This window comes from Sapajus apella, unplaced genomic scaffold (genome assembly GCF_009761245.1).
Source record: "Sapajus apella isolate SASKATOON/1434 unplaced genomic scaffold, GSC_monkey_1.0 scaffold2345, whole genome shotgun sequence".
Taxonomy (NCBI): Eukaryota; Metazoa; Chordata; class Mammalia; order Primates; family Cebidae; genus Sapajus; species Sapajus apella.
The window spans coordinates 1-10,090 of NW_022439271.1; the positions used below are offsets into that span (position 1 = coordinate 1).

At 38.5% G+C, this 10,090-nt stretch overlaps 1 non-coding gene and 1 pseudogene across 2 annotated transcripts; one reads left to right on the forward strand and one right to left on the reverse strand.

The window, feature by feature from the left end:
* Positions 1–1,408: 1,408 nt before the first annotated feature.
* LOC116547198 lies at positions 1,409–2,509 on the reverse strand (annotated as a pseudogene). Its single transcript, XR_004266972.1, has one exon. The product of XR_004266972.1 is annotated as a D-dopachrome decarboxylase pseudogene (transcript).
* Positions 2,510–9,517: 7,008 nt separating this feature from the next.
* LOC116547199 lies at positions 9,518–9,657 on the forward strand. The gene has a single exon (XR_004266973.1). It is a non-coding gene; the product is annotated as a small nucleolar RNA SNORA8 (small nucleolar RNA).
* Positions 9,658–10,090: the final 433 nt, after the last annotated feature.

Genomic DNA, 10,090 nt, shown 5'->3' on the forward strand with positions numbered 1-10,090 from the left:
GATAAGGTCTAGACCCTAGTTATGACTTCACCAAGGTAATGCCACCTGGGAGGGCTCTGAGTAAGAAGCTAGCTAGCTGGCATTTTCAGAGGTAGGTTACTCTCCATTTATTTAAGATCTATCCAAGTAGAATATAGTCAGACAGGCTGGGCGCAGTAGCTCATGCCTGTAATCTCAGCACTTTGGGAGGCCAAGGCAAGTAGATCACTTAAGGTCAGGAGTTCAAGACCAGCATGGCCAACATGATGAAACCCTGTCTCTACTAAAAATATAAAAATTAGCCAGGTATGGTGGTGAGCGCCTGTAGTCCCAGCTACTTGGGAGGCTGAAGTAGAAGAATTGCTTGAACCCTGGAGGCAGAGGTTACAGTGAGCTGAGATCGCACCACTGCCCTCTAGCCTGGGCAACAGAGCAAGACCTAGTCTCAGAAAAAAAAAAAAAAAAAAAAAAAAACACCAAAACCTAAAATGCAGTAAAATAAATAAATGGGGAAAAATAAAAAATAAAAAAAAAATAAAAAAAATTAAAAAAAAGGATATAGTCAGACAAAATTTGTCTGGGTCTGCATTGCTGGTACATGGCTGAGCTGTGAGATGGATTACAAACCTGGCTCTTAGTCAAATGTGACTGACCACTCTCAGAATTTAAAATTTTTTAAATTTGCATTTTCTAAATTATTAAAGTAAAACTGAACATTTCTTCATATATCTATTGGCCATTTTCTTTTCTCTTCTGTGAGTTCACAAAAATATAATCATGGCCAGGCACAGTGGCTCACACCTATAATCTCAGCACTTTGGGAGGCCAAGGCAGGTGAATCACCTGAAGCCAGGAGTTCAAGACCAGCATGACCAACATGGAGGAACCCCATCTTTGCTAAAAATACAAAATTAACCAGGTGTGGTGGCGCATGCCTGTAATCCCAGCTACTCAGGAGGCTGAGGTGGGAGAATCACTCGAACCTGGGAGGCAGAGGTTGCGGTGAGCCGAGATCATGCCACTGAACTCCAGCCTGGGCAAACAAGAGTGAAACTCCGTCTCAAAATATTCAAAAACAAAAACACATATAATCACCACTATAGCCACCACTCACATACAAATTTACCAAAACTAATAAGAACTAAACTGCTTTGAAGGTGCTATCAATAGAAATATCATATTTAATATTGGCAGAAACAAAATAATAGGCAATACATATTCCAAGAAATCAACCAAACTTTGCCTATTTTTTGATTAGGTTGTTTGTATTTTTCATATTAAATGATTAGAGTTTTTTTTATATATTCTGAATACAAGGCCTCTGGCAGTCAGATGTGTTGTAAATATCCTCTGTCTACAGTTTGTCTTTTGTTTAAGGCATCTTTTGTCATACATAAGATTTACAGTTAATACAATCATATGATGCATCTTTTTTTTTTTTTTTTGAATGAGGAAGCTCTCTTCATTTATTTTGTATGAGGATGAAGAAGAGGATTATGTGATCACAGGAATGTTGCATGCAGGATTATCTGAAGCTGGTATCACCAGGCCCTCACTCTGCAAAGAGGTATTCCTGGAAGAGGTAGCCAGCTCACAGATGCCCTGGATCCCTCTGTGCCAATCATAAAAATGTCATGACTGTCCCTTTCTTGCCAATCTGCCAGGGCTCCAGGGGTAAAAAGCAGATAATTATCCTGTCCTGCTCTGGAGCTAGCCCCTTGGTGAGAAACTCAAAGAAGTGGGCGCTGTGGTTGCGGTGGTCCTCGGAGGCGCCCACTATGCCAATGGAGGAGATGGACGGCTGTGCACAGGGCTCAGTGAAACCCACTCAGCGCCAGGGCCAGGCCCAGCCAGACAGTCACGTTCATGTGGTCCGCAGGTTTGCCCAGGATGGAGGCAGTGGCATTGCAGAGCCATTTCTCCAGCCCCATGGGCACTCAGTTTGCAAGCAAATTCATGTCCAGCTCTAGAAATGGCATGGCAGGCAGCCATATGATGCATCTTATAATTTCATCTTTTGTTTATGAAATCTTTTCTTATGCTAAGGCAATGAAGATATTTGCCAACAGTTTCTTGTAAAAGTTTTGAAGTTTACACTTAGGTTGTCAATATATCTGGATTTTTCCCCCTAGTCTCTTCTATTGGCCTATTTGACTCACCCTTAATCATTTGAAATTTTTATTAGCATTTATCAAATTTATAAACTTATTTAGGGAAAATTACCTCTTTATGATATGGAGCCTTCCCATCCATGAACATGGTATCTCTCTGTTTATTCAGGTCTTTTGATTATGTTCCTCCCCAAGATATACATTTCTTATTTAGCTATTTCCTGGATACTTTTTTTGTGGCTACTGTGAATAGGACCTTTAAAAAAGTATGCATTTACTAAATGATTACTGCTGGTAGACAGGAATGTGACTGATTTCTGTATTAGGTTTAATCATATGAAACTGCAAGTACCAGCCACTCCAAAAACATACCAAATGGTAAAGACCATCAACACAATGAAAAAAAATGTGTCAATGGGCAAAACAACCAGATAGCATCAAAATGGCAGGATCAAATTCACACATAACAATATTAACCTTAAATGTAAATGGGCTAAATGCCCTAATCAAAAGACACAGACTGGCAAATTGGATAAAAAGTCAAGACCCATCAGTGTGCTGTATTCAGGAAACCCATCTTACGTGCAAGGACACACATAGGCTCAAAATAAAGGGAGGGAGGAAGATTTATCAAGCAAATGGAGAGCAAAAAAAAGGAGGAGTTGCAATCCTAGTCTCTGATAAAATGGACTTTAAACCAACAAAGATCAAAAGAGACAAGGGCATTACATAATGGTAAAAGGATCAATGCATCAAGAAGAGCTAATGATCCTAAATATATAAGCCTCCAATTCAGGAGCACCCAGGTACATAAAGCAAGTTCTTAACGACCTACAAAGAGACTTAGACTCCCACACAATAATAGTGGGAGACTTTAACACTCCACTGTCAATATTAGACAGATCAACAAGACAGAAAATTAACAAGGATATCCAGGACTTGAACTCAGATCTGGACTAAGCAGACCTAATAGACATCTACAGAAATCTCCACCCTAAATCCACAGAATATGCATTTTTCTCAGCACCACATTGCACCTACTCTAAAACTGACCACATAATTGGAAGTAAATCACTCCTCAGCAAATGCAAAAGAATGGAAATAATAACAAACAGTCTCTCAGACCACAAGGCAATCAAATTGGAATTCAGAATTAAGAAACTAACTCAGAACCGCACAACATCATGGAAACTGAACAAGTGGCTCCTCAATGTCGACTGGATAAACAATGAAATGAAGGCAGAAATAAAGATGTTCTTTGAAACCAACAAGAACAAAGACGCAACATACCAGAATCTCTGGGACACATTTAAAGCAGTATCTAAAGGGAAATGTATAGCAATAAATGCTGACATGAGAAGCGAGGAAAGATCTAAAATCAACACCCTATCGTCAAAATTGAAAGAGAGCTAGAGGAGCAAGATAAAAAAAACTCAAAAGTTAGCAGAAGACCAGAAATAACTAAGATCAGAGCAGAGCTGAAGAAGACAGAGACACAAAAAACCCTTCAAAAAATCAATAAATCCAGGAGCTGGTTTTTTGAAAAGATCAACAAAATAGACAGACCGCTAGCCAGATTAATAAAAAAGAAAAGGGAGAAGAATCAAATAGATGCAATAAAGAACAATAAAGGGAATATCACCACTGATTCCACAGAAATACAAACGACAATCAGAGATTACTACAAACAACTTTATGCATATAAACCAGTAAACCTGGAAGAAATGGATAAATTCCTGGACACTTGCACCCTCCCAAACCTAAACCAGAAAGAAGTGGAAACCTTGAATAGACCAATAACAAGGGCTGAAGTTGAGGCAGCCTACCAACCAAAAAAAGTCCAGGTCCAGACAGGTTCACAGCCGAATTCTACCAGACATACAAAAAAGGAGCTGGTACCATTCCTTTTGAAACTATTCCAAACAATACAAAAAGAGGGAATCCTTCCCAAATCATTTTAGGAGACCAACATCATCCTGATGCCAAAACCTGGCAGAGACAACAAAAAAAGAAAACTTCAGGCCAATATCCATGATGAACGTAGATGCAAAAATCTTTAATAAAATATTGGCAAACCTATTGCAACAGCATATCAAAAAGCTTATCCATCACAATCAAGTAGGCTTCATTCCAGGGATGCAAGGCTGGTTCAACATACGCAAGTCTATAAACGTAATCCACTACATAAACAGAACCAAAGACAAAAACCACATGATCATCTCAACAGATGCAGAAAAGGCCTTCAACAAAATTCAACAGCCCTTTATGCTAAAGACTCTCAATGAACTAGGTACCAAAGGAACATATCTCAAAACAATAAAAGCTATTTACGACAAACCTACATCCGATATCATACTGAATGGGCAAAAACTGGAAGCATTACCTTTGAAATCCAGCACTAGACAAGGATGCCCTCTCTCACCACTCCTATTCAATATAGTATTGGAAGTTCTAGCCAGAGCAATTAGGCAAGAAAAAAAAAAATGAAGGGTATTCAATTAGGAAAAGAGGAAGTCAAATCGTCTCTATTGCAGACGACATGACTATATATTTAGAAGAACCTATCATCTCAGCCCAAAACCTCCTTAAACTGATAAGCAACTTCAGCAAAGTCTCAGGATACCAAATCAATGTGCAGAAATCACAAGCATTTCTATACATCAATAACAGACTAACAGAGAGCCAAATCATGAGCAAACTCCCATTCACAATTGCTACAAAGAGAATAAAATACCTAGGAATATAACTAACAAAGAATGTAAAGGACCTCTTCAAGGAGAACTACAAACCACTGCTCAAGGAAATAACAGAGGACACAAACAGATGGAGAAACATTCCATGCTCATAGTTAGGAAGAATCAGTATCGTGAAAATGGCCATACTGCCCAAAGTAATTTATAGATCCAATGCTATTCCCATCAAGCTACCAATGACCTTCTTCACAGAACTTGAAAATACAACCTTAAACTTCATATGGAACCAAAAGAGAGCCTGCATAATAGCCAAGACAATCCTAAGCAAAAAGAACAAAGCCGGAGGCATCACGCTACCTGATTTCAAACTATACTATAAGGCTATAGTAATCAAAACAGCATGATACTGGTACCAAAACAGACATATAGACCAATGGAACAGAACAGAGGCCCTGGAGGCAACACCACACATCTACAACCATCTGATCTTTGACAAACCTGACAAAAACAAGCAATGGGGAAAGGATTCCCTGTTTAATAAATGGTGTTGGGAAAACTGGCTAGCCATGTGCAGAAAGCAGAAACTGGACCCATTCCTGACGCCTTACACTAAAATTAACTCCAGATGGATTAAAGACTTAAACATAAGACCTAACACCATAAAAACCCTAGAAGAAAACCTAGGCAAAACCATTCAGGACATAGGCATAGGCAAGGACTTATGACTAAAACACCAAAAGCACTGGCAACAAAAGCCAAAATAGACAAAGTGGGACCTAATTAAACTCCAGAGCTTCTGTACAGCAAAAGAAACAATCATTAGAGTGAACCAGCAAACAACAGAATAGGAAAAATTTTTTGCAATCTACTCATCTGACAAAGGGCTAATATCCAGAATCTACAAAAAGCTAAAACGGATTTACAAGAAAAAACATACAAACAAATCCATCCAAAAGTGGGTGAAGGATATGAACAGATATTTTTCAAAAGAAGACATATATGAGGCCAACAAACATGAAAAAATGTTCATCACTGATTATTAGAGAAATGCAAATCAAAACCTGATTGAGATACCACCTGATGCCAGTTAGAATGATGATCATTAAAAAATCTGGAGACAACAGATGCTGGAGAGGATGTGGAGAGATAGGAACACTTTTACACTGTTGGTGGGAGTAGTGTAAATTAGTTCAACCATTGTGGAAGACAGTGTGGTGTTTCCTCAAGGACCTAGAAATAGAAATTCCATTTCACCCAGCAATCCCATTCCTGAGTATATACCCAAAGGATTATAAATCATTCTATTGTAAAGACACATGCACATGTATGTTCACTGCAGCACTGTTTACAATAGCAAAGACCTGGAACCAACCCAAATGGTCACTGATGATAGACTGGACAAGGAAAATGTGGCACATATCCACCATGGAGTACTATGCAGCCATTAAAAAATGACGAGCTTGTGTCCTTTGTAGGGACGTGAATGAATCTAGAAACCATCATTCTCAGCAAACTGACACAAGAACAGAAAATCAAACACCGCATGTTCTCACTCATAGGTGGGTGATGAACAATGAGAACATATGGACACAGGGAGGGGAGCATCATACCCTGGAGTCTGTTGGTGGGGGCCAAGGGAGGGACAGCAGAGGGGTGGGTAGGTGGGGGAGGGATAACATGGGGAGAAATGCCAGATGTAGGTGACGGGGAGATGGAGGCAGCAAACCACATTGCCATGTGTGTACCTATGCAACAATCCTGCATGGTCTGCACATGTACCCCACAACCTAAAGTACAATAAAAAAAAATACTCAATAAATGATATAATAATAATTTTAAAAAATCATACGAAACTGCAAATATATATTTATTTGACCATTTTGGCCTACATAAATTATAATTTCATATGGCTCAATCAAAACGTTACTGATCTGAAACTCAGCAACCTTGCAGAACTGATATTAACAGCTCTAATAATTTGTGGATTCTCTTGAATTTTCTTTTTTTTTTTTACATGGAGTTTCACTCTTGTTGCCCAGGCTGGAGTACAATGGCGCAATCTCGGCTCACAGCAACCTTCATCTCCCAGGTTCAAGCGATTCTCCTGCCTCACCCTCCCGAGTAGCTAGGATGACAGGCATGTGCCACCACGCATGGCTAATTTTGTATTTTTAGTAGAGACAGGGTTTCACCATGTTGGTAAGGCTGGTCTCAAACTCCTGACCTCAAGGTGATCTGCCTGCCTTAGCCTCCCAAAGTACTCGGCTTACAGGTATGAGTCACTGTGCCAGGCAAATTCTCTTGAATTTTCTATGGATAACCATATAGACTTCAAATACAAACAGGTTGGTCCTCTCTTTTCTTTTTCTTGTTTTCTGGAATTAACCAGGAAGTTCAGTTGATTAGTAACAGAAGTCTGACTTTGGGCACCACATACTGTTCTTAACTTTAAAAGGAACAGGTCTGTAGTTTTACTGTTAAGTATGATGTCTACCAAAGGAAGTTTTGGTTAACTTTATTTGGTTTAAACTATTAAATGAAATAATTGATCTTGATATTTTGTTTCTTAATATAATGATACATTCAATTTGCTAGTATTGTATTTAGATGTTTCAAATCCATTTTCAGAAGATTCACTTTTCATTTTCTTATACATACTGTCCTTCCCTGTTTTTGTATCAAGATTATACTAAGTTTAAAACCTGAGGTGGGCAGCTTTCTCACTTTATCTCTTCTCTGAAACGGTTTAATTCTTCTATGGTTTATCTGTTCCATGAAGGTCTGATAAAACTAACCTGTAAAGCTATCTCATCTAGACACTTTGTAGGATTGTTTCAATGGTTAATATAGCTAAGTTCAGATGAAGATCCAAAAATTCTCCCATTGATTACAGGTCTCCAAGTCTTGGGAAATTTTGCTTTGGTAACCTAGTGTCTACTTGAACCCCTGCAGAAATTCCATATAAGTTTATACTTTTGAAAATATTTAAATAGTGTGTTAATGACAGAAAGACAATGATGGTGCAAATGAAACAAATTTGCAAGCAATTCAAATTTAGGAAAGCAGGCCGGGTGTGGTGGCTCACACCTGTAATCCCAGTACTTTGGAAGGCCAAGCCAGTGGATCACCTGAGGTCAGGAGTTTGAGACCAGCCTGGCCAACATGGCGAAATCCCATCTGTACTAAAAATACAAAAATTAGCCAAGCATGGTAGTGTGCACCTGTAATCCCAGCTACTCAGGAGGCTGAAGCAGGAGAATCGCTTGAACCTAGAAGGCAGTGGTTACAGTGAGCCAAGATCACACCATTGCACTCCAGCCTGGGCAGCTGAGACGGACTCCGTCTCAAGGAAAAAAAAAAATTGGGAAAGCAGTATGAAGCACCAGTGCTGCCTGGCCAAGAGATTGTTATACACTAGTGCTACTTGTACAGGCTGATTAACAGTGAGATAATGATAGGAACCTCCATACACGATAGCCTGCACTGACACTATAAAAAGTAGCGCTATCACTTTTGAAATAAACTAATCATTTTTCTTCACCACTAACTCTCCTGAGCTTCTAAATCTATACTTAACATTAAACATTACTCCAAACTAAAATTAAAACAACCACCACAAGAACCCATAACCAACACTTTTAATGGACTGTCTGTATGATAAAGTCCAAGTTCCCTAGCCAGACCTTCAAAAGTTTCCCACACAATCTGACCCCAAACAAGCTTCTCATATTATCTCCCACCCTTTCTTTGCATCCAAACAACCAGATGGACTGGTCTACTCACTATTTTCCCAGAAGTCCCAAGAACAGTCAATTCCTTGAGATGCTATGCTTCCTCTTCTGTATTAACCCTCAAAGGCCAGCTTAGGTCCTGTCCTTTTTTTAAGGGTTTTCCTAGCCATTCCACTACCCAGTGAGTCTCTCCCTAAAAGAACAGGTCATTGCTCACAGCTCTCAATAGTTTTATCTGGTTTACTAACCATAGTTCAAACACCTTAAGGCAAAATCTGTACTTTTTTTTTTTTTTTAACCCTCATCCCCTGCACAGGGCTCTTGATATGAAGAACTAAGAACTTGACCCCAAATCTTTCCTGGGCATCTTTTACTCATGTTACCTTATTGTCTTGATTTGTAATTCTGGGCTTCCCTTTGATAAATTAGCTGAGCAGAAATGATTATCTTCTGAAATTCTGTGATGATTGCTCATTTAACCTATTCTTTCCTCGTTCTAGCTCCTTTGAATGGCACTGTGTACAACTGTCATGCTTTCCTAGCTACATATGTATGTACTGGCAAATGCCTGGGTCCTAGTATAAACAAAATTGAGTATGTGCAGGCAAAAAAGTCAAATGTTTAAAGAGACTTGGCTTTCAATAAACAGTTCACACACATAGTGTATTGCTTGCAAAGAGAAAACACAAGCATAGTAAGGATGCCATTTTTAATGGCTCCCAAAAATATGACATACTTTCCCGTTTTCCAACAGGAAACCTGGTGTGATTATGAGGACTGGACTGTTCAAGGATACCAGCTTCCATGAAAGGGTATTTTTGGCAAGCACTTTGTCACTAGAAATTAGTAAAAAAACATTTTCTGAGAGCCCACCTATGATATATCCAACACTATGCTTTAGGTGTAGAAAGCAGCCAAAACAAGATTAGGCAACATTACGAAAATCTCAATTAACTAAAATGATTGACTAATTGGATGTCTTAAAACACTAGAATAAATTAATTGCATTGCCATGGTATCTGCACTCAGTAGTTTATTCCTGCTGGGTATTCAAAGATCAGTGCCATAGAAATTCAGTATCTGGCATCACTGGTTTTCTTGGCTTTGTGCTTGTTAAAACTTGGTATTTCTATTGACTCAGTATTTCTAAGTTATATAATTTTCTCATACTGTTCAGATTCATATAGTCTTCATCAGCAACTAGAAAAAAGACCCAATAGAATAGAATCAAATACTTCTTTTATTCTTTTGCTGCTCATTAAATGTTTTCTCATTAATTCTCATAGTAGAAATAATTTCAGAATTATAACAAAGTAAGCACTGACAAAAAACACTACTCCAATAACTTCTTCCATACTCTAAAACTTTTTTAAAGAATTTAGAAAGTGATTCTAGTTTGAAATTCAAATAGTGCAAATAAATCCATGTAAAATACCTACACCAAGCCTTCTCTGTCAGTAGTTCTTATTGGTATGGGTGAGAATTTAGGTTAAAATAAGGCAGAGGTGGACAAGATTATCACAGCACAAAGCTGGAAGGGAAAAAGAAGGTTTTTTTTTGTTTGTCTTTTTTTTTT